The 25,711-nt window shown below is 37.5% G+C and overlaps 1 protein-coding gene across 2 annotated transcripts in view; it reads right to left on the bottom strand.

Annotated features, from left to right (window-relative positions):
• Positions 1-25,383, bottom strand: part of MEI4 (meiotic double-stranded break formation protein 4) — a 343,137-nt gene extending 317,754 nt beyond the window's left edge. For both annotated transcript variants that reach the window (XM_073022640.1, XM_008006413.3), the window contains exon 1: positions 24,902-25,383. The gene's annotated coding sequence lies outside the window, so the exon portion shown is untranslated. The remainder of the gene's footprint in view (positions 1-24,901) is intronic.
• Between the last annotated feature and the right edge of the window lie 328 nt (positions 25,384-25,711).

Raw genomic sequence — 25,711 nt, forward strand, 5'->3', positions numbered from 1 at the left:
GAAATAGAAAAGACGTGAAATCAACCTATGTCCATCAATGGATTAACAGATAAAGAAAAATATGTAATAATGAAATGCCACTCAGTCTTCAAAAACAAATTTTGTCATTTCAGCATTAATGAACCTGAAAAACATTATGCTGAGGGAAATGAACCAGGCACAGAGATAACTTCTGCATGAGTTCACTATATGTGAAATCTAAGAAAGTCAAACCTATAGAGACAGAGACAGAATGGTGGTTTCCAAGGGTGGGGGGCCAGAGAGAAAAGGGGAGATGTTAGTTAAAGGGCACAAAGTTTCACTTAGACAAGAGGAATAACTTCTGGATTTCCATGATACAACATGGTGACACAGTTAATAATGTTTTGTACACTTTAAAATTCCTAAAAGAATATATCTTAAGTGTTCTCACCACACACAAAAAATAAGTATATGAGGTGACTGCTATGTTAATTGGCTTGACTTAATCACTTCTCAGTGTCTATATATTGAAAATACCATATTATGTACTGTAAATTTATAAAATTTTATTTGTTGATACCCTAATAAAGCTGTAAAAATAAGTAAATTAATAAAAAAAGATTTTAGCTAATTAAAAAAAGAAAAAATGAAGAAGCATTTTGTATGAAGTCTCAGAGCTCTACACCAATCAATTTTTGATTGTGAAGAGCAGCTTAGCCTGTAGCGCTTACCTCTGCAATTCTGAGCCATCTTCAACTGTAAACTACACCACTGATTCAACAACAGCTTTCGTGTAGACAAGCGGAATGAGAATGAAAGAACAGAATTTGCACATTAAACATAACTTTAACCGAAATTTTAAAGGGCTTTCAGAATTGAGGAAACATGGTCCATGAAATGAGAATTCTGCCTCCTAGCTTCTCTAATCTACCTTCCTGATCAGCTTTCCCAAATTCCACTAAGCCCACTGACTTCAGCCATTTCCACAGCCCATTTCCACATCCCTTCCTCTGAAGGCCTTTTCTGTTCTTTTCATGAATTCAAAGGACACACAGATTTTGGAAGTGTGGCAGAAAACTTTCCAGTATGACCAAGCAGCAAGCTACTATGCCCTGTATCCCCAATGCCATGAATACTGGCTCACGGTAGGCACATTACTAAATACTAGTGAATGAATGAATGAATGAATACATCAATATAGGTCTTCCAATCACAGGGCTACTTGGCCAACTCTTAACTCTGGCTCTCATCAGTAAGCCTTTGTCAATTACATATTAGGAGAATAGCATTGGAGTGAGAATAGGTTAGGAAGGGAACCTAAGTAGTTAACCAAAAGGTCACATCTGTCTCTCTTCACTCAGTAAGACATCCTTTCTTGACTATTTCCACCGAGTCTACTCTCTCCAAACTATGCCCTTCTACAGTTTAACCTTAAACTTTCACCAAAATAATTATTGAGTAAAGAAAATACAGGCAAGATAAAATCTAATTCACATACAGTTTTAGGTCAGAGGCTAAGCTAAAAGGGAGAAAACCAGATTTTATCTAATGTGAGGCCTATTCTAAATACTTGCCAGGAAAGCAAGAAACTGAAAGATGCTGGCTAACACTCCTTAAATTACTGAGATGAATGTAATAAGGCAAAGCATGAGTGCAGGAGGAAGTCCTCATGTATCGTGATGGTGAAATATGCATTTATCAAATCCCAGTGTGGGGTGCAGCCGAGCTGGCAATGCTAGAACAGTAAGAAATTACAAGACTTTTGAGATAATTAGTTTAACAGTTTCAGTAAAGTTTGGACAAGGTCTAACATGTAATTTTTGGATTAGATCCGTCTGACACATTTCCTAATTATTGTTAGCATTTCAACACATACTGTACTGTAAAGTGTTCAGTAGATTAATGTCATGTGAAATTTTACATAAAAGAATGAAGATTTACTCGAGATTTCAAATTTTTCTACTTTAATTATTAAGGGCACCTGCAGAAGCCTTTCCAGCAGAGTCTGTGCGTGACAGGAGGCTTGCAAAGATAAAAGGATACAGGCTTCTTTCCTTCTTTCTGTTCCCGTCAAAACAAATCAGCTATCTATCATTTTCCTCTTGTTGAAAGAAGAGTTAACTGAGCATGGATTTTAGTTGTCTACAGTATCTTAACACTATTTTTTTTAAATTCCATCCCATACTCTGCCTTTTGATTTCAAACTGCTTCTTTGTTTTGTCACAGGAATGATCTCTGGATTCTGGCAGAAGTTCACATGACAGCATGCATCACACGTATTTTATAAGCTAACAGAAAGGACAGTGATTCAGAGATTTAGAACCATGTATACATGGCACAACCAGCAATCGCATTCCACTACGTAAATCCATAAAAGGAAAGGGAGCAGATATGTACTACTAACACGGATTTTTAAAAAATATTTTGGAAGAACTATAGGTGTTTCTTGGTTACACTGGTATTTCACACACTGAAATTGACATAATCCTCATCACAAAGATGAACATATTGTTCATACAGTACATTTTAAAAGTCTGATGAATTACATAACTCAAATTCATAAACGTCACAAATTTGGATTCTTGATAAGGCAATATACACCCTGGTGGTGAAAAAAAGTCCCGCGTCATAAAATAAGAACGAACATAGGATGTATCCACAAAGCAAAGAAATAACCAGAAGAGACAACTGAGAGAGGTTGTGTCAATCCCAGGGGAGAGACCAGGCTTTTCAGGACCAGCTAAGCCAGCGCCTGAGCTTCAAGGGAAAGAGGAGATTAAAGAGGGGAGATGATGAGGTACAGAGTCCCTTGGAGAAGGTAAATGGCCCTATCCAAAAAGCCATTTTGTAAATGACAAATTAGGAAATTGATTTTTTTTTTCTAACTTCTACTATGTAAAGCCTTCTGAGTATACTGAAGATACAAACTCAAAAAAGTGCAGTCCCACAGAAACATTTTCTTTAGGGCTCATTATTAATTCTGATAAAGGATTCTACTTCTCATCAGTCTCACTCATTTAAATTTAATCGAAGAGAACACCACAAATTTCAGACAGCAAGTGACAGTGTGTCATGGCTTCTCTCAGGGCTCCATTTTACAAGTAAATCTAATACTTCCTTTATTACAGTCTACATGGATTTGCATGCCTAAAAACAAAATAGAGCTCTTACTTTCAATGGCCTAAAATAACCTATTAAAAGAGAGAGGGATTGTTTCACAAACATGGAGCCCTTCCATTCTATACATCTTCTGGCACATGATGCCCTTTGCGTTTTTGGCCCTTTAAGCTCACTCTTTAACTTGTTCCAGATAACAAATACACAAAGGTAATATAGCTCTTGTTGCAGGTTAGCCATAACTCAGGACTGGTCCACTAGTTTCCAGGTTCTGTGGATAAGTATCCCCTGAAATCAGAGAATAATAGATTCAATCCACTTTTATACTACAGAAGTTGCTCTTCTCCACTAAAAACCCATCAATTCATAGGATTCATGCTACTTACTCCACAACCCCACTGAGTACCACTACAACCCCAAACAAGCTAAATACTAGAAGACCATTTTTTAAAACATATAACACCCATGGCCGGGCACAATGGCTCATGCCTGCAATCCCAGCACTTTGGGAGGCCAAGGTGGGCGGATCACGAGGTCAGGAGTTTGGGACCAGCCTGACCAACATGGTGAAACCACGTCTCTACTAAAAATACAAAAATTAGCCAGCCATGGTGGCGCGTACCTGTAATCTCAGCTACTCGGGAGGTTGAGGCAGGAAAATTGCTTGAACCCAGGAGGCGGAGGTTGCAGTGAGCCGAGATCACACCACTGCACTCCAGCCTGGGGGACCGAGCGAGACTCCGTCTTGGGGTGGGGGACAGGGAACACCAATAAACAGCATAAAGCATATGTTCATGGGCACTAGGGGAGGTCACACAAAACAGAAATTCGTCTCAAGGTCTCCTCCTTGTAACAACGACCGTTCAAGGTCAAAAGAGTCAAAAATCCTGCAGTCTAACAACTGCTATCTTCTCATCCTAGACAAATATAATCATGTACCCCATAATAATGAGGACACCTTCCACGAAATCCATCCTCAGGCCATTTCATAACTGTGTGAACACCATAGAGTGCACTTACACAAATCTACATGGTATAGCCCACTACACACCTAGCCTATACAGTATAGCCTATTATTCCTAGGCTGCAAACCTGTACAGCACGTTATTCTACTAAATACTACAGGCAACTGTAACACAATCATAAATATTTGTGTATCTAAATATATCTAAACATAGAAAAAGTACAGTAAAAATACGATATAAAAGATTTAAAAATGGTATACCTGTATAGAGCACTTAGATGAACGGTTCTTACATGTCTGCAAGTTGTTCCGAGTGAGTCAATGAGGGAGTGGTGAGTGAATGTGAAGGCCTAGCACATTACTGCACACTACTGTCAACTTTATAAATACCATACACTTAGGCTACACTGAATATATTTAAATTTTTTCTTTATTCAATAATAAATTAGCCTTAGCTTACTAAAACTTTTTATCTTATAAACATTTTAGAGTTTTTTAACTTTTGGACTTTTTTGTAATTACACTTAGCTTAGAAACACATATACATATATACATTGTACAGCCATATCCAAAATATTTTTTCTTTATGTCCTTATTCTATAAGCTTTTCCTATTTTAAACTTTCTACATTTATTTTTTACCTTTTAAACATTTTTGTTAAAAACTAAGACATAATAACATACATTAGCTAGACCTACACAGGGTCAAGAACATCAATATCAATGTCTTCCAGCTCCACATCTTGTCCCACCAGAAGGTCTTCAGGGGCAATAAAATGCACGGACCTGCCCTTTGACAATGCCTTTTGCAGATTGTGTCCTGTAGGATCTGCCTGAGACTGTTTTGCAATTCCTTTTTTTTTAGTAAGTACAAAGAGTACACTCCAAAATAATGATAAAACATATAGTAAATACATAATCCAGTAACATATTTTTCATTATCACTATCAAATATTTATGTATCATGCATAATTGTGTCATACTTGTACATGACAGGAAGTGTAGGTGTGTATACACCAGCATCACCACAAACATGTAAGCAATGTGTTGGGCTACAACATTACGATGGCTTGTAAGTCACCAGAAGACAAGGATTTTTCAGCTTCATGATAATCTTGTAAGACCACCCTTGTAAATGCACTCTGTCATTGACTGAAACATTGTTATGCAGGGCATGACTGTATACCAAACTTTCCAAACTCCATTCTTCACCTACCAATCAGAATTTGCCTTCCTCAAAATTTGGATCTAACCAGTTAGAGATCATGAATCCAAACAAATTCATGACAGTCAAAAACTGGCCTCAAGCTGACATCACAGCCAGGCCCTGGTTCCCATGAGAGATGTAGGCAGAATAGCAGCAGAAGGGACATCTGTTTTTTATTTTTGTTGATGTCATTTGTATTATGCAATTTCTAGAGTCTTTTTTGTCACGCTATCTTGTGATAATGAAAGGGGTGTTTTACTAATAGCATAAATCTATTTCATCTAATAAGTGGAATACTCAAGCAGTAAGGACTAGCCTTGGAGGTATCAGCGTGTTAAGTTCAACTCCAGCATAATCAATTAAAATCAATTGTTTAAAACCATAAAAATGTTTCAAAGTAGTTCCTGTTGTAAAAGATACTCAGATTTTTACCTTAACATGGTTTCTGAGTCTAATTGTCCTTTCAGATACTACAAAAAAATTGTAAAAGTATCACCTTCTTACAAATATACTGCAATACAGAAAATGAAAATAATTTACACATATAGTATATGTGACAATTTATCTTAAAATAAAACTTTAGAGATATTCTTATAATAAAAACATGTATTTTGCTGGATGAAAAGATTGTTCTGCTAAATTTATTTTCCTATGTCATTATAGATTACATACATGCAGGCTCATGGCTCAGATCTGGACTTCTGAAAGACAATTGTTACTGAGGCTGAGGTGAGGACACGTGGAGAGGTGAAGAGGCCAAAACTGAGAGGCCATTTAACAGAATACTGCCATAATCCCACTTCCATCTGAGAAATGAAAGGTCCGAACAGGGCAACAGGAGAAAAAGTGTCAGGACAGAAAAGACATAACTGAAGTAAAATCAAAAGTACTTTGTGATCCATTAGATACGTTATACTAGGGAAGAAAAGATATCAAGAATAACCCCCAAGTTCCAGCTTGCACAACTATCTAGACAGTAATAATATAAACTGAGAAAAGAAGGCAGAAACAAAAGAGATGTGCAGGAAGGGCCAGCTAGCGTCACATGTTTCCTACCTAACTGCAAGGTAGAGCTATGCTAGGCCATTGGGAAAATGAAACTGGAGCGCAGAAAAAAGATGGATATTGAGAAATCATGCGAGTGGCAGTTGAAGCCATGAAATAGACTGAGGCAAAAAATCCAGATTCACTTTTGCAGTAGCAAAGGTTGTTTTAAATATTTTAAAACAATTCTGTTTCTATCAACTGTTATCTTAATTCAAAGGTAATAATAAACCTTATATTTCTCAGAGAATTTTTCTAGCATAAAATGACTGAAGTAACATAAACATCTTAACCATAAGCCCACATAATTCGCCTCTCTATAGACCATTAACATTGTATTTTTACCTACAATGACTAAATCTATGCTCATCATTCTAATAACCATTCTGTGTAGTGTGTGACAACTCAATGACAGAAATTCAGTTCCACAAATATGTTGTGACAGCATACCACACTTGAGGCCCAAACTGTGCTAGAATCCAAACATAAAAAGATGAATTAGATATATTTCTTGCTTTTTTTACAGTCCATAGTGATGGGGGAAATTATGGAAAGAGAAAAGAAAAATTTATGAACAATTCAATCTGATAAAATAAAGTCAGAGAACAGAGGACGACACTCATAGGATCATCCTAACTGCCAGGCTCCCCTACCCAAAAGCTCTTAAACCCACACTGAGTCTCTAAGAAAAAGAATGGCTGGATTGCCTGAAGTCACCATCCACCCATATCACTGCTTTTCTACAAAACATGCAAATACCACAGGAATCTTATTGAAGGCTTCTGCGGTTATTTAACATTTATTATTATTATTATTATTATTATTATTATCATCATCATCATCATCATCTTTACTATTGAGACAGGTCTTGCTCCATCGCCCAGGCTGGAGTGCAGTGGCATGATCACGGTTCACTGTAGCCTCAAACTCCTGGGCTCAAGCGATCCTTCTACCTCAGCCTTCCTACTAGCTGGAACTACAGGCGTGCACCACCACACCTGGTTAATTTTTTTTTTAATTTATTGTACAGATGGGGATCACCCTATGTTGCCCAGGCTTATCTTTTATTATTATTATTAATTACAATAATTATAACTATTTTATAGTAAAGTACAACTACAATTTATGAATGATGATTATAAAAATGGAGATTAAACAAATAATTGAGGCCATGATGATGGATAAATTAAGAGGCACCAAGAAATAAACCAATAACTTTTATGAGGATCTCTCCACATAAGTCCTTGTCCTTCATGTAAATGGTTGTAGAAAGTGGAACAAAATTTCAGGAAATTTGGACACTGACCACCCAAACCCAAGGCAGTTCACCTTCCAAGCTTCATGGTTGACAAGTTCTATCTGGCCTGGCTAGACTGTGACTGTATAACTGAGGCCATTAAATTGCTTTGTAACTAAGATTGAATTTATTAAAGAAAGATGACAAGTAAGCAGAGAAACTTGAAATGGCCATGAGAACAGCCATAGCAATGAAACACCTCAAGGACACTCGGCTGTAATTGTATCCAAAGCCTAGGCTGCTTCTTCCTTCATTATAGTTAGTAGTGGCCCGTTTGAATTACTTATGGTTACCATGAGCTTTCTGTACAGGAAGGAATGTGCACATGTGTAAATCCACAGAATTCTGTGAAAATTGATGTTATATCTATGGTTTTCCCTCCCTAAACTCTCATATTTACAAATGATATTTTCTAAATATTGAGATTGAGCAGAAAAGGTATATATACTGTAATTAAGGTATGATAGTGGGCTCTGCTTTGAGTAAACTGGTATTGATAAGAGCTATTTTAACTGGGTGTCACCCAATTTTGACTCAACCTTTTCTTAAAAAAAAAAAAAGCAGCAATGCTTCCTGTTTCATCTTAACCATCTAAAATGCCTTAAGGGGCACTTTTAAATTAAATTTTATTCACTCAGTATGGAAGACTTCTTAAACTAGATACATATAGCACATTAAATCTATTTAAGTGGTAAGGGGGAAATGATCAGTTTTACTGCATTAAAATTTAAACTTGTGTTCATCAAAGACATCATGAAAAAGTAAAGAGGTAAGCCACAGCCTAGGCAAGACATTTTTAATACAACTATTCAATAAAAGGTGACTATTCCTAGTATCTAAAGAGTACCTATAAATTAATAAAGATAATCCATTAAAAATGGGCAAAACATATAACACGCAATGCACAGAAAAAGAAAATACTATGCAAACATATAAAAAGACAGTGACATAAATACAAAAAGAGACATGTTAAAAACTGTTCATGCCTTCACTATCTATCATAAAAATAATAAATTACATATCTATTGATAAAACAGCTAAATAAACTGAGGTATATTAATACAAACAAATACTATTAAGCAATGAAAAACAAATGAACTAGAGTTACATCCATTAAAATGAATAAATTTCACAGTTAAAAGAAAAAAGTAAGGTATTAAAATGCATGTAATTTATGTAATTAATATGAATAATACTATATACTGCTTAAAAAATATCCATATGTAGACAAAGTATAAAGAAATATGTGGAGTTGTATATCCCAAGCACTATGATTACTTCTGCAGGTGAAGGAGGAGTTGCAATCAGAAAAAGAGAAATTTCTTCTGTCTTGCAAAGATCTATTTTTTTTTAATATGGGATGTGTGTACACTCATATTTGTTGTATTACTGTCATTTGTTGCTTAATGACAGAGATGCATCCTGAGAAATACATTATTAGGTAGTTCTGTCACTATGCCAACATCATAGAAAGTACTTAACAGGAACCTGGATGGCATAACCTACCACAAACATAGGCCCTATATGATATTGCTTATTGCTCTTAGGCTACAAATCTGTACAGCATGTTACTGCACTGAATACTTTAGGCAACTGCAACACAATGCTAAGTATTTGTGGATCTGAACATATATAAACATAGAAAAACTACAGTAAAAATGTGGTATTATAATCTTATAGAATTACCACAGTATATGCAGACCACTGTTTACTGAAATGACATCATGTGGTACATGACTGCATTTTGTTGTGCTTTTTTATAATACACATATTTTAAAACTTTTATTTTTCCTTAGAATAACTGAATAATCTTAGATGTGACTTAAAAACAAGGGTCTGAACATAGAATTTGAATAAAGAATTCACATCATTAATACAGTCAAGCCCAACCCCACTGTTGAAGGAAGTATTTACTGTGAATGTTACCAAAAAAATGCAGAAAGTTGTCTTTTTAAAGCATTGCTCTACCTTTTGCAGCAGAACATTACATTTCAGTTCTACCTGAAACACCTCTCTGAATTCTCTTTCTTCCACATATATAGAAGACCTTTTAAATAATCAAACATTAACTGCTTCCACATTTCAGAAGGGATAAGCAATAAATTATGTTTTCAGATATAAACTCCATCAAAAATATATGCACATTTACATTGGTTTTTAAGTGCCCAAAGCCCCTTTAAACCTAAGCAAGGCACCACATCAGGACACCATTCATACAATTCTTAGCAGAACCTGAACACTAAAGGACACGATTTGTTGTGGCAACTTTACTCAGCAGGTAGGGGAAGCCTAAGCCAAAGTTCACCTCTTCCAGGAGGTCTTCTTCCCTAACCATTTCATACCATAGTGACTGTCCCTTCTCGTAACTCTTGTTGGAGTACTCATCACCTAAAACAATCACCATCTGCTTTTGTCCTTTCTCTCCTCTATTAAAATTCCTTGAGGGTCAGGGGCTACGTCATCTTCCCCTTCTTCACTCCTCCACTAACACCCCCAAGAGGGTCTGCGTAAGTCGACATGTTCTCAATCGAATTGGGGAGCAGAGAAACTAAGCCCTAGCCTTCAGAAGAGAGGGCCTGCAGGCTGAATCTAGCTTTATGTTTTCCCAGTTGAATGACTCAGAGCAATTTCTGCATCTCATTTCATCCATAAAGCAAAAATATGTTAGTAACAATTGTTTTAAATTGTTTCAAAGATGCAAGTAAATCATTGTTGAAAAACATTTATGATAGTACCTGGCATATAGTAAGCACTTAAGAATTATTAGTTATTATCATTATTAGTACTAGTACTACTATTACTATGACAGCCATACTATTATGCCATTTATTTGAAGGGAAGAAATAAGTCTTGGAAACCACTTAACGCTTCATTTAAAGGTCTCCTTCCTTTTATTAATTTAACCATTATATTGATCAATGTCTTCCTTGACACCCAATCAGTAATCTTGAATCCAAAATGCAGATCCTGTGTAACTAGAAAAACAATTAGTCAATTCTGTGCCCAAATGTTCATTCCTCTAGCAGTGGTAATTGTTTACTTAACAAAAGCATCTATCACGATTGCTGTTATTAATTAAAGTTTGCACTGACCTTGTTTCCCTCTCTTACCTGCTAAAATAATTTAATTCCAATATATTTGTAAAATCATAGATTTTTCATAAATTCATTACAAATACTGATTCTGCCAAAACATATAAATCCCTTCTCATTTAAAACAGAATGTAGGATGTGCGCGGTGGCTCACACCTGTAATCCCAGCACTTTGGGAGACCAAGGCAGGTGGATCACGAGGTCAGGAGTTCGAGACCAGCCTAGCCAACAAGGTGAAAGCCTGTCTCTACTAAAAACTCAAAAATTAGCCAGGCATAGTGGTGCACACCTGTGATCTCAACAACTCAGGAGGCTGAGGTAGGAGAATTGCTTGAACCTGGGAGATGGAGCTTGCAGTGAGCAGAGATTAAGCCACTGCACTCGAGCCTGGGCAACAGAGTGAGACTCCATGTCAAAAAAAAAAAAAAAAAAAAAAAAAAAACCAGAACAGAATGTAAATGTACAATGCATTAATCTGGTCATTATTCTACCATACAAAGTATATTTGCAATGCTTTGGTATTTAGCAATGATAGATTTATAGCATCTTCTGAAAGCACCCTGGTGATTAAAATGCATTTTAAAGCAAATTGAACATAATTTAAATAAACAGCTGTAGGATATTTCAGGTACTCTGAGCAAACGTGATTCCGCAGATTTAAATTCAGGAAAGTGTGACACAGCACTAACTGCTAACAGCGTTATTTGATCTGGGTAGACGTGCAAACATTGAACACCAAAAAGCATGGTCAATAATTCATAGGTCTAAAGTCAACTCTCTTGGGCAAGGAAAATGTATCTTTCTATTTCTTTTCCTATATCCTAAGATGCTTTTTTGCTGTGAGAAAATTATTTCCTCTTCCCCTGCCAGTAGACAGATCACCTGTTACAATCAGACGTTCTGTTGACTTCAGCTGTTTTCTTCCATGAAGACTAGGCAGAGAGCTAGCTCTATATGCATGTCACTAAACAACAAAAGATAGGAATCAGTGTGGAAATTCGGCACTCCCTACACCCCCAGTAATCTTAACTTCATAACCCACTTTAGGCAGATGAATGAGATTTTCCTGAGAACTCTATCTAGGCAGGTAGCATGTTTCCTAGACTCTGTTCATCCTGAGACTCAAGCTGAGATCCCAGCATCCCCCTGGGCATACCTAATCTCCTATGTATAGGTCCTAAACACATCTGAATTTCTGCTTCCCCTGCCCTGTTCATTCCCCTTCATCTACCAGCTCCAAAAACCATAATAACATGGGAACAGTCAACTAGCTTGGGCTGTGACCACTTTGAGACAAAGGCCTTATAGATACACTGTCAATCAGAAACCAGATATAAAGATAATGATGGGCTACAATGAGTTAATAAATACAAAATGCAATGATTTGTTGCTACTTTAAAATAAAAATTTGTATCCATCAAACTGTGACCCTGAGACATAAGAAAATTAAACCAGTAATAAACTTCATTTTTTTTCATTTTAACTAACATTTTAGAATTTTATAATCATATTTCACTCTTGGGAGTCCAGCTCAGATAATCATTTTGTCAGAAAACAACCTTGCAGTACAAGGAAATTAACAGACTAATAAATATATGGAATTGAAATATTAAAAGAACAGGCTGGGTGCTGTGGCTCATGCCTATAATCCTAACACTTTGGGAGGCCAAGGAGGGCAGATCACCTGAGGTCAGGAGTTCGAGACCAGCCTGGCCAACATGATGAAATCCCATCTCTACTAAAGTAAATATAAAAATTGGCCAGGCACAGTAGTGCACACCTGCAGTCCCAGCTACTCAGGAGGCTGAGGCACGAGGCACGAGAATTGCTTGAACCAGGAGGTGGAGGTTGCAGTGAGCTGAGATTGCAACAATGAACTCCAGCCTGGGTAACAGAGCAAGACTCCATCTCAAAAAATAAATAAATAAAATAAAGAACAATTCACAAATTTGGTAACTGTACCTTTCTACTGCTAAAAAAGGAAAAGCATTGTATTGTACTTTTTGATGACCAGACCATATCAGAAACATAAAAGTGACTGTAATTTTTTTTATTTATAAATCACTTGCTACATCCTGAGAACATAGCAGTGATAGAAAGAGATAAACTATTGAGCTTATATTGTTTTCATTCTAGTTGGGAAGTCACAAAATAAATAAGTAAAATGTATGTATTTCAGATTGTGATAAACACGGCTGAGAACACAAATTCAGGTAAGATGAAGACAGAAAGTAAGGGGTTATTTGCAGTTTTAAATACAGTACCAGAAAAGGCTTCAGTTAGTTGACTTTTTGAGCAAAGATGCAAAGGGAAACAAAGGAACAAGAAATGCTGATGTGAAAAGCACGAAAAGGCAGGCCAAGGAGAGGGAAGTTAAAAGGCCTGAGTCAGCGGCTGTGATACATACAGCACTTTTCCAAGCAACATCTTATTTAGTCACACCATAATCCTGTGCATTAGGGTTGTCATTATGTCCCTATCACAGATGAAGATCAGAGACTTGGCCATGTTGCCACTTGCCCAATGTCACACAGTAGGCATTAGTGCTAACATTTTAACCTAGGTGTTATGGTTCAGTCCAAAAATTTTTCTGCCTCAATGACTGCCTCCTAGCTGTGTTCAGCTCTGTGTATTAAATCTTGTCATAAATAACCAATGAACTATACTGTCAGAAAGGGTGACCTTTCTGACACCCTGTAGTGAGGAGTCTACAAACCACATAGAGCTGCTGAAAAAAGAAGACTTAGAGGAATACAACATTTGAAAGATTCCCAAGGAGAAGAGGGAAGAGAGATGTTCAACATTTCTCCGAAAGCAGAACTTGAACCAGTATGTGCAAATTGCAGGGAGACAAATTTCCCATAAATAGTTGAATAAGTTATCTAGTGATGGGAGCTGTCCAACAATGAAATGGTCTGTCTCGTGAAGGTATGAAATGCCAATTAGTAAGTTACTCAAGCTTAGGCTGCATGGCCATCTGTCTGAGATGCGAACAAACTTAACATCCACTGATATGAAGACTACAAGGATTGACCAACGTCTTTTCCAATTCTGATTCTGTGACTACACAAGCCCCTAGACAGAGTCGTGTGGCAGTTAAAAGTTCCAGCTGTGAAGTCAGACAGCTTGGTTAAAATGCTGGCTCCACCAATTATAGACTTTACCTTTGTAAGCCTCAGTTTCCTTACCTGAAATGAGGCTAATAACAAAAGCTACATCATAGAATTGTTGTGAGCATTAAATGAAATATTCCAGGTAAAGGATTTAACACAGTGCCTGGTACGTAGTTTAGCTGTTATACAGACAGGTATATTTAGGAGGATGTGTATGAAATGTATACATAATATGTAAAACATGTGAAAATTTGTTTTCCTCTCTCTGCTTTTACTCTTTTACTCAGCAGTAAGACTAGTTCAGTATCCAAAACTGAAGACTTACAGCACAATTACATGAGGACACTAACAATAACAGTAACAATTAAACCCTTAAAAAGTCAGTTTCTTAGCCTATTCATTTCATATTACATCTCTCTTTATCATCTGCATTATTCTACAAAAGGTGGTGCAGAAAAGTTCATCTTTTAAACACTTTAGGCACTAATTTAAAACTTATGAAAGAAAAATCATAATTTTCTTAATTGAAACAACTATTAAAAATCCAGTCTTTCAGTATGAGAAATAATATTTAACAATCTTCATCTGTGTTTTTGATGCGTGTGTGCAAGAACTCAAGTGTACATATGCATGTATGCACATAGACACACACACACGCTTCCTCTTTCCAAATAAGGGTGCTAAATTAGAAAGCCAAGGAATATTTTTATTTAAATCTGAATAAATAAAGTGATCACAGACATTTATTAATGGGGGCAAGTATTTTATGTATCCATGTCTGTATTAACAGAAAATGAAGGACAAATAAATATAGAAAGTTGCATCTGTATGCTGAAGTCTGGAGATGCTTCTAAACGATGGGAAGTGAGTTCACAATTTTAGATTAATTCACCATCATTCTTTTGTCACTCTGGAAATGGTAACATTTATTACTCATAAAGAAGACATTCAGGAATGGACCTGAATGATCAAAGAAAGCCTGCAATTTAGAAAAAACACAGAAAATATCACTATGTTTTATTTCCGCCGTGGGATGCTCACTGCTTTTAGAAAGTCATGGTATGATAGATCATAGAAAAGAAAATGATTACTTTCAAAACAACATTTTTATGACATAATAGTGTATGTATGGATTTATATCCATCATCTTATTTAATCCTCCTCACAATCCTGTGATGTACCTTTTATCATCTCTGCTTTATCAATAGAGGCTCCGACAGTAAAAGACGAAGATATAGTTTGACTCCAAAACTTTTAACCTCTCTTCATTGACTGTCAAGTGAACACACTAAATTAGCATAGTTAGACACAGATAATCTATTTCAATATATTTCAAATACAATAAAATATACTTAACATCAATACTATGCTGAATATAATGTATATCACGGACACTAAGGAGCTTTCCACTAGAAGAAATGATACCGTCTGTTGCCCAAGGATAGGGTCAGGAATCCTACCCAGCTTCCATGGGCATGAACAGTACTGAAAATATCTAACAATCAGCTCTTAGAAATTACTCCCAGACACTCTGTATCTTCTGCTTATTAATCTCAGGTTTGCCCTAGAAAGCAAAAGAGTATAATGTTCACTTTCTCAAATCACCCTCCAAGGACCTAAAGGAAACTATCATGCTCTCCCCCTGCAAAATTCCTCATTTCTCATATCATAATATTGAGTTTCCTTTTCATTCTGGCAGCCCCTCTAATGAGTCCTTGATTCGTCAAAATCCCTCTCCAGTAATACCCAGTATTCAGTTTGGTGGTGGACATAATCAGTTACAAATTCAACCTTTTTCTTAATTCCACCCAAGATGCTACTAGGTTGTTGAGCTGTCAGGTCTCAGTGGTGATTCAGACTGTCACAATGGAGAAACAAATTACAAGCCTTTTTTTTTTTTAATTTTTATTTTTAAGCTAGATCTCTAACCACACAACTGATTCTGCTGAGGACCAAAAACACTGCTCCTTTTCCAACTTCACTTTTCTCCACTGCCTGTGGACAGTCTGGCTACACAAGATTCTTGCTGCCTCCCTAACAAACCACTTGCTCTCATGATTGTGAATCTTTGTCACCGATACTTTCTGAGGAATACATCCTTCCCCCATTTTCCTGCCTACAGGTTCTCCACTCACCCCTCATGGTCTAGTTCAATTGCCCCTTCTGAAATTAACTGCTCTCTTGTCTGCATTTCCACAGCACTCTGGGATGCTTTTTATTGCAAGGTAGTATCTACAGCCATCTGGGGGTCTTTCTCCCCTGAGAGCGAGTGAGCCCATCAGAGCCAACCAAGCACTATGTCTTCTTTGTGTTGTTTCTAGCACACAGCTCAGTGGGAAAGATTAAGCCATATGATATATGAATGCCAAATGATAAAGGGTTGTGAGTGAAATAGTTCACAGAAAGGAGTGATTAATTCCAGGTAAGGAATCACAGAAAGTTTCAGGAAGTAGATGGTACTTAGGGGAAGACAGGATAAATTAGGGAAATTTATCGATATGGAAATGAGATCATACAGGCAATGGAAAAGGCATCAACAGAGATGAGAAAAGCCATGAGCCTGGCTGGAGTATGGGGCATGGTGAGCCTCAAAGGGAAATGTAACAAATGTCTGTTGGACACCTCTGAAAATGGGATACTCTGAATTCACTTTATATTCATTTACTCATTTAATTACTTCATTTTATTACCTCATTTAGAATTACATAATGTGAAATTTAGTATCACTGTTTAGAGCTAAGGAAATTAAAATTCAGAGAAGGTGGCTTTCTCAAGGCTATGCAGTTAACAAGCGGTAAAACTGTGTTTATAATATTCATCTTTCTGTACATATTATTTCCATATTACAATTTATGGGCGTGGGAGTAAGGAAATAAATGTAAGCTTGATAGGAATGCACTTCCCTGAACTACCATGTGGTCATCTTGTGCCTGTCCTGATGACCACCATCTCAGTCTACCAACACAGCAACACATGCGCGCACGCGCGCACACGCGCACACACACGCACACGCGCACACACACGCACACGCGCGCACACGCGCGCACACACACGCGCGCACACGCGCACACACACGCACACGCGCACACACACACGCGCACACGCACAGACACACATGCGCACACACACGCGCACACGCGCACACGCGCACACAGACGCGCGCACACACGCGCACACGCCCGCACACACGCGCGCACAGGCGCGCACACACACGCGCGCGCACACACACGCACACACGCACACACGCACACACACACGCACACACACACACGCACGCACACACACACACGCGCACACACACACACAGAAAGAAAGGCATGTAGAAACATTAACTCCAAAAGCACTTACAGATAAAGCAGTTGTGTGTTTTTTCCTAAAGACTTCACCAGTGAGACAGGAGGAAGTAATACTGCATATCAATCAATTCTAAAAATCACCATAAAAAACATTTCAAATATATCGTAAAGAGGCAAGACTAACATAAAGGCTAGAAGAGGAGGAGAATTTGACTTCCTAGCTTTGCCCCTTACTAGCTATGTGACCTCAGAGATTACACAACCTCTCTGTGCCTCAGTTTACTCATCTGTAAAATGGGAATCAAAATAGCACCTAGCTTATAAAGTTGCTGAGGAAACAAAATTAGTTCATTGACATGTGATCCCTATGAACTCTATCAATCACACTGTAAACACTCATTGCAATGCTTGATCCACTTGAGACTAATATACAGCCATGATTCAATCCCAGGCCTATTGCCTCCAAATTCTGTGTCTCCACCTGGACCTGACTATACATTTATGAAAGACTCAAAGAAACAAACTAGCGTGGGTTAGTGTGAACAGGAGGAGGAGGGACTTCTGAAGTGTACCTGGAATGTTTGAAGATGGGAACTCAGAGAGCCAAAAGAGGGGCAAAAGAGCACTTCAAACTGGGTCAACAGAGCAGACAGTATATAATGGCATAGGTGTTCTTGGAAGAATGCATGAGCTCCTTGACTAAAGAATATGGTATTAAGGAATAAAAGAAAATAGCATAGGGAAGTTGGGGTCTTGAAAGTCAGTCAGAGGGGTCTTGACTTCTTAAAGTAGACAGCTGGAAACCAATGCAGCCTTCAGAGTGGATGAGTTAAAAAAAAAAAAAAAAAAAATTCCAAGTGGTGTTTTAGGAGGATTAAGCAGGGACGGAAGGAGCTGAGGGATTGTTGACACCACACAGTAAAGAAGGGCTGGAAGAACTAAGCCAGGATGCTGACAGTGTGCACAAAGAATACAGGAAGCTCTAAAAGATGTTTGTGAAATTGAAGGGCTTGCTTCCAGATTGTTAAAAGAGAGGGCAGGTGACTGAAGACTGGAGTATGATTCCAATCTTAGGTCGGTGAAGTGATGGATCCCAGTTGGGAATCCTACTAAAATTACTGGAAAGTACAACATGTACAAAATAATACTGATATAATATTTACTCAGCCCACTCGAACTATTCTCTGAAGTTGTTTCTTTAATCCTTTACTGAACTTCAGCTTTTAGATCAATGAGTAATGAAAACGAGGTAAGCACATTAATAATTAAGGAATCCAGTTCCCAGCCAAGTAGTTTGAATCAGTAACTTTCTCAGTGATCTTATGCAGTAGCCATATTTTTGAAAAAAGGTTGAGAAACTGGGAATTTGTCTATTATTTGCCACTATATTTTTACAGCAGCAACTCAGCATGAAACATACTGCCAAAGTCTTTGAGCTGAAACAGTTGCTTCATCTGCTGTCTGCAATTATGCTGTAGTTACTTGTATTCACACAGCAATAAGGTAACGCAATTTTGGTTTTCGGAAACTGACTTTGATGAAGAGGGTTTACCAGAAATATTTGTAATTTTTAAAACCTATTTGTTACATAGTTTAAATACTGTCTAGTAATCATCAAATAAATGATAGATGATGGACACTGGGTGAATTTTTTAATTAAAAGATAATCTTTATAAGAATAGGAAACTAAATTATTAAGAGTGGATTATTAATTAAGAGTAAATTATTTAGAGCCATATCTATAAGAGAAATAATTATTTAAGAAACAACAATCTCTTGAGAACTATCTAAGTGTTTTATGCACCGTTATGAAAAGGCAGATTATCATAAGAAACTAATGTTCTTTCAGTAAATGTTCAGAACCACTTATTGGTTGTGCCAGGCACTAGCGTTAAGGATATCCTTCCCCTTAGGAACATTTAATCTACTGTGAAGATAGAAAAATAAATAAATACATAAAATACCAACTAATGCATGAATAATAGAGCATAGATAAAGTACACAACAATTCAGATAAGAAAGAAAGTAGCTTTCTCCTGCTAGGAAATAAAAAGGAATGAATCATAAACAATCAGGTATTGTAAAACCTATTTTTGAGAATTTTTAAAATACGCTGTTTTATTTTTTAATCTTGCAAGAGACAGACATTCATGAAAATAGGAAGTCATAAGAAAAGAAGCAAGCAATCAATCAGCAGTCTCTGAAATATATTTTCTAACAATTATCTTAAAGATGAACAAAGCCATATCTCTCTCTCCAACACTCAAAATTACATCTTAATGTGTTGTTTTCATTCTTCTATTCATCCAGATTAAACTAAAGCACATGTTAAATACAAGAGGATTTATTTTCCGGAGTTCTGCCATGGTGAAAGCAATCTAATCAAAAATGAAATGAAGAATGAGCTCACTGAATAAATCAGAAGGAAGAATTAAAGAGCTGACAGATACTTGGAAAGCCTGTTAAAAAGTAAATTGGACTTTCATTATAAAAATTGACTTAAATGAAGGATATACTTAAGAACCTACTTCAGAACATTTCCTTAAAGACAATTTGATTATCAACTGAAAATATAGTGTTTTAATATATTTTACCATATTTCCAAAATCTAAGGAGTATAATAATGGACATAAGAACAGAGTGAAATGTCCAAACAAAAAATCCCAGAACAAGATACTAAAAATCTCTGAGTCTACTGACGTCTGTCGTTTAAATCTGAAACCTAAATAAAAAGTTCAACAAATTACTTTAAATAGTGCTCCCAATAGTAATAAAAGAATGATTCCTGTACTTTTGTTATTTTAAGGAAAACCTAAAGAAAAATGGGATAGTATACACAGCCCTCTAAATATCTACAGTTTGTAAACTATTTTATCTCCTTGATAGAAAGCCTTGAAATATATGTAAGTCTAATAACAGAAAGAAAAAAGCCCTCATCCAAGACAACTGTTCAAATTTTAACAGCAGAGGAGGAAGTATAAAAAGGGTTAAGATCATATTCTCCCTTAAATTTGCAAATAAGGGAAGAGGAAATGTTGGTTCTTCTCATAGTCATTGGAGGGCTCATGCTTAACTAAGCTCTATCGGACAACACAGAAACAGAGCTTATAGCAGCACTGTTCACAATAGCAAAGGCTTGGAACCAACCCAAATGCCCATCAGTGATAAACTGGATAAAGAAAATGTGGCACATATACACCATGGAATACTATGCAGCCATAAAAAAGGTTGAGTTCATGTCTTCTGCAGGGACATGGATGAAGCTGGAAACCATCATTCTCAGCAAACTAACACAGGAACAAAAAACGAAACACTGCATGTTCTCACTCATAAGTGGGAGTTGAACAATGAGAACACATGGACACAGGGAGGGGAACATCACACACCAGGGCCTGTCAGAGGGTGGGGAGGGATAGCACTAGAAGAAATACCTAATGTAGATGACGGGTTGATGGTTGCAAACCACCATGGCACGTGTACACCTATGTAACAAACCTGCACGTTCTGCACATGTATACCAAAACTTGAAATATAATAAAAAATAAAAACACAAAATAAAATAAAACAAACCAAAAAAAAGAAAAAGAAAAAGAGCTTCTCTTCTAGCCCCCCTGTTTTAAACAGATAGAGATGGTAAGGTACTCAAAAACTTACTGTCTGAAGAACAGAGGATTAAAATGTGAATTTGACTCATTTACAAAATCCCAAAGTAAAGAACAAGGACAGTGGAGAGAAGTTGTGTATACAATATTCCATCAATCAGATGCATCTAAATTGAATTGGATTATCAATGAAAAATTACTGCATTTCAATATATCTTGCTGTATTTCCAAAATGCAAGGGGAACAATAATGAACATAAAAAATAAATAGTAGTACTATTTTTTTATTTTCATTGTTTTTTAGTGTTGTATTATTGTTTTCAATTTTTTAAACATATTCAATCTGTGGCTGGTTTGAATCTATGGATAAAGAACCCACAGATAAGGAAGGTCTACTGAATTTGCTCTACCCAAAATGGCAGTACCATAGAGTACATGTCATAGAACCTGAAAATCTGAATATAGAACCATTTAGCCTACCTCAGGTAATTTTCCATCAAATATTCTGTTCCTTACTCTTTTATTCAACAGATATATTTAATTATCCCCAATCTGTCAGGCACTGTGGTAGACACAAGGATATAACAGTCAACAAAACAAATCTATCTCTGCCTTCATGGAGCTTTTGGCTATCAATCATTCCAATCTATAACACTCCCTGTTCAGTAAGGAATCTCAGAAATGCTGTAAATCAAAGATTGGAAAAGTGGCCCACAGGCTAAACCTGGCTGGTCTGCTTCTATAAACCACATTTCATCCAAACAGACATGCCCATTCATTCATGTATCATTACTTTTGCACTACAGCTTTGCAGTTTAGTAGTTGCAACAGAAACAGTATGGCCTGTGAAGCCTGAAATATTTACTCTATTGAATAAATGTTTATTTTTTTCTGGCACTGTTCAGAAATAGTTTGCCAAGCCTTGCTCTAAATAAAACCTAATGCTTTAAGGATGTATATTAAAAGATACATACTGTCACTCATAAAACATCTCTGAATTCCTTAGTTACAAACTATATGATGGGGGGTTGACTTCCTACAGGGATGTATTTCTACCACTATAATGTTTATTTTCACTTTCTTTCCTTGTAAAAGCAGGTAACAACAAAAGCATTATGTGGCTACTATCTTCTATTAACAGCTTACTCTCCTTAGATGATGTTAACGTTGTCTTATGTCTAATCTTTTGATAGATCAGAGTTCTTCACATCATAGAAGGCCCATTTTTCAGAAAAGATTCTTTTCTCTGAATCAAATCAAATAAATTTTGACAGGGGTGATTTTAGGCTATCTTTTAAATTGAACAATAAAATTGATTGTAAAAGCACTTAGCCAACACTCAAGTGCTATATAAATGCAAAATCATAGCAGCAATAGTACCTTCGTTTCCCTGAAGATACATGAGTGGATACTTAATCCGCAATCACTTCATCCAGAGGGCGTTAAAATTTTAAATGAAAGAAAAGAAGACTAACCTTCACTGGCTGTTACCAAAAAGTCCTAATAAGAAGTGACAGGCCCTGTGCTCACTGTGGTTCCGCCAAAGGATGTTAAGAGGCTAAGGCTGTGGCTGAAAATCGATTTGCCAAACCCAAAACCCTTTCTTTCCCTAATGGGAATCAATGTAGCATGAATAAAATTTAATGGCTACTTAGTTCATATTTAGCCACCATAATGCAGAAATAACTGGCTTGAGAAAGATCCTTACAAAGCCTTGGTTTTTGAAAGTTTTCCCACTTTATCAACCTATTGGCAAAATACATTTCAAGTGCTCAAGAGTGGAGAACCAGCTCACCAGTAAACAGAGAAGAGGAAATGGGATGATAACAGGGCAAGAGAAGGCCGCATTAGGGGTGGGAGGGCTGACTTGGTAACAAGAGAGATCTCTTTTAGGCACCAGCTTAAACATTCTATTCTTGAATATTCCTTCCTTGATACCCTCAGGCCATGTCAATTCCTTCTGATTACAGGTGCTCTTAACATTCTATACCGTTTCTCTCAGTTATCACAATTGGAGTTGGATAATCCGTATGTAGTCAGTTGTTTGATGTCTATGGGCCTTAGTCGTAAGAGAGCTCCACTGAGCCCATTGCCTATCTGTTCAGAGCAGAAATCTCTGTGGCTAACACATGATGAGCTCTGAAAATCTTAGCTGAATAACTTAACATGAATGGATAGATAAGCCAGCTGGATTCTAAGCACTCTGCTGACACATAAGGAAGCTATGATTACTCGATAATAATCTCCTCAAAAATAGCCAATATCTTCCTTCCTATCCTTTAACATAAGTTATATTCTAAGAAAGTGCACTAATTGCATACCAAACCCTTGTACCTTTTCCATCAATCCTCTCCTCTCAGCTCTTTCAATGTCGTTTCCTGAATTGACTTCTACCTTTCAATACATAATCATGTTCAGGTTGCTCCCAGTTTTAAAAAAAGAAAAAAAAATGATCCAATCACCCCCACCTGACCTAGGTGTTCTTACCAAGGTCGCAAATGACATCATAACTGCCAAACCTTAAGACCACTTGCAAACCCCCATTCTATTTCTCTACAGTATTTGACCCTGACAACCACTCTCCTCTACTCTTAAAACACTTTGCTCTCTGACTTCAGCAGCCTTACTCCCATGATTATTGCCCTGTATTTTAAAATGTGTCTACATTTTTTCCTCAAACCCTTAGTATCTCGTCATTATGACTGAATCAGCTTTCTAACTGATCTCTAACTCCCTCCAATCTATTCTCCACAATGTAGTCATACGTATGTTTGCCTCAACAATGCTCCTAAGTGACCTAGCCTAATTTAGCTAGCTTTGTTATAATAAATTGTCACCCTGATCTTCAGCTTCAAGCACCTTGGTATGGCACAGTTTAATGTACACATGCCTTACGAAAGAATTAAAATATTATCTTTGATCTTCACCACAATATCCAATGGACCGCTAACATCCTCATACACACTAAAGGCATGGTATAACGTAACATTTTCTAAGCTTTAACAAGGCCTACAAAACACTTTTTGCAAAGCTGATTCCAAATACTGGCATTCAGACACATTCACAAAAAAAGAATTAAAAACATACTCATGGTTATCAATTTTTGTGTGACCATTTTCAAATTTTACATCTGAATTATGTCATTTATGGTCCATTGTCATGTCCTCAAAATCATCCATACATGTTTCAAATTACACATGCCCTTTATTGCATTTGATCTGAAACTCTTCTGAAGGACTAAGTCCTCACATATAAAAATAAATAGAATAATGGATAGCAACTCACAAATCCCCGTCAAGTGACTGAGTCTCTTTGCAGTCATATGACACGATGTAAATCTCTCGATTTTAAATAGACAACAAAAATACAAACAAGTCCCCCAAAAGTGATCAATGTGTGTAATCAATTTGACACAAAGGTTGCTATTGAACAATATATTCTATTCATATTTTTCTACATTATGTGCATGTTATGAATATTAAACAACTGCACATTGCCTTATCTATGGTTCCTGATGGAATTCAAGTCCAAATGTGTCTGCAGTTCCAGACTTTAAAACCATTCAAAGCTTTTCAGTCCAAGAGGCAGACTTAATTCCTGCCTCTTCAAACAATCTAGACCCACCAAGACATTGTGTTTTCTCCATATATATGTGGCTTCCTGCCTTTATTCTTAACAAGCCCTTCATTTATACTGTACTCCTCACTCCTGCCTTTTTCAAATGTTTTTTATCCCTCCTTAAAGGGCCACCTCCTCCATGAAGCTTCTCCATCAAGCCCCCATGTCCCACACTACTTTATCAAATCCTTCTTATACAAGTTCACCCTTTACCCTCAAGGCTTGCTATGGATCTATAAATCCCTTGCTAACTGAAGCCTGTGAGGTTCTTGAGACAAGAGACCACGGCTGTCCCACCTTTGACACCTACAGCACTTCACCTATTTTGTCCAATAGAACGGGTGCTTAATAGAAGATCTGCTCAGTGAACGGATTTGACAACTCCACCAAAGACCTCAAAACACAGGCCTCTTTTCCAAGCTCAGGAACCATTTTGGTGGTCAAGCCAGACTACAACATGCTCAGACTCCGGAATATACCACAGAAATCCACACAGCTGTGGGCCGATGCTTCAGTAGCTCCACAGCAGATGCAGTCTATAATCAATTAGGCAAATAGAAACGTGCATACGTGTGCGGCGCTCCATACACACCTGCGAATATTGCGAGCTCACGTCCAAATCCAGGGCACGTGGAAGGGGCAAGTGGTCCACAGGCGCAGAAAGCCAGGCCTCGCGCGGTGGGAGGGCGTCTTGGAAAGCTGTGCAGGACCCGCCCCACCTACCTTCTGGGTTCCTGTAGCGGGGGAAGGCGCCCTCAAGCGGGCACAGGCGCCCTGGTGCAGGCGCTCTGCGCCATCCCCAGGGGCGGGGTTGCACGTGCTGCCCCGCAGGTGGTCACCAGAGCTAGCCCGGAAACGCTGGCCCGCCCAGGGCCTTCCACTCCTCGGGGAAGTGAGGCGGGAGCCAGTTCCGGAGACCACAAGCCCCAGAAGCCCGTGCGGCCGACTCGGCCCCTTCTGCCCCTCTAGGCAGCTTGTTCCCAGGAGGAGCCCAGGGCTCCACAGCCAGTCTAGAGAAAATAACTCTAGCTTTGAGCAGGAGCCTAGTCAACTGGGGCCCTCGGCTCTACGGGCCCGACGTTCTGTAATTTGGGCTCTGGGCAGGAAATGGCGCAGGCCCAGTATTTTTCCTCTGGAGAGCGCCCCCTCGAGCCTGCTCGCCTGAAAGTGAGATTAAGGCCTTGAAGAAAAAAAAAAATCGCTAGAGAGACTTATCACGGAAATAAATGCATTGATTCTAATGAGGGAGCAGGATGGAAAGGGGGACTTCGGGACCTGATGAAAAGATGAATTATAAAACGATTTTTCATTTTCCAAAAGTGAAATGAAATTTTTATTTCTTGCAAGAAATTATGATTGTAGAGTGATTTTTCTCACCTTCCTATTTTTCACATTGTATTTT

The sequence above is a fragment of the Chlorocebus sabaeus genome, chromosome 13 (assembly GCF_047675955.1).
Source record: "Chlorocebus sabaeus isolate Y175 chromosome 13, mChlSab1.0.hap1, whole genome shotgun sequence".
NCBI classification, from domain to species: Eukaryota; Metazoa; Chordata; class Mammalia; order Primates; family Cercopithecidae; genus Chlorocebus; species Chlorocebus sabaeus.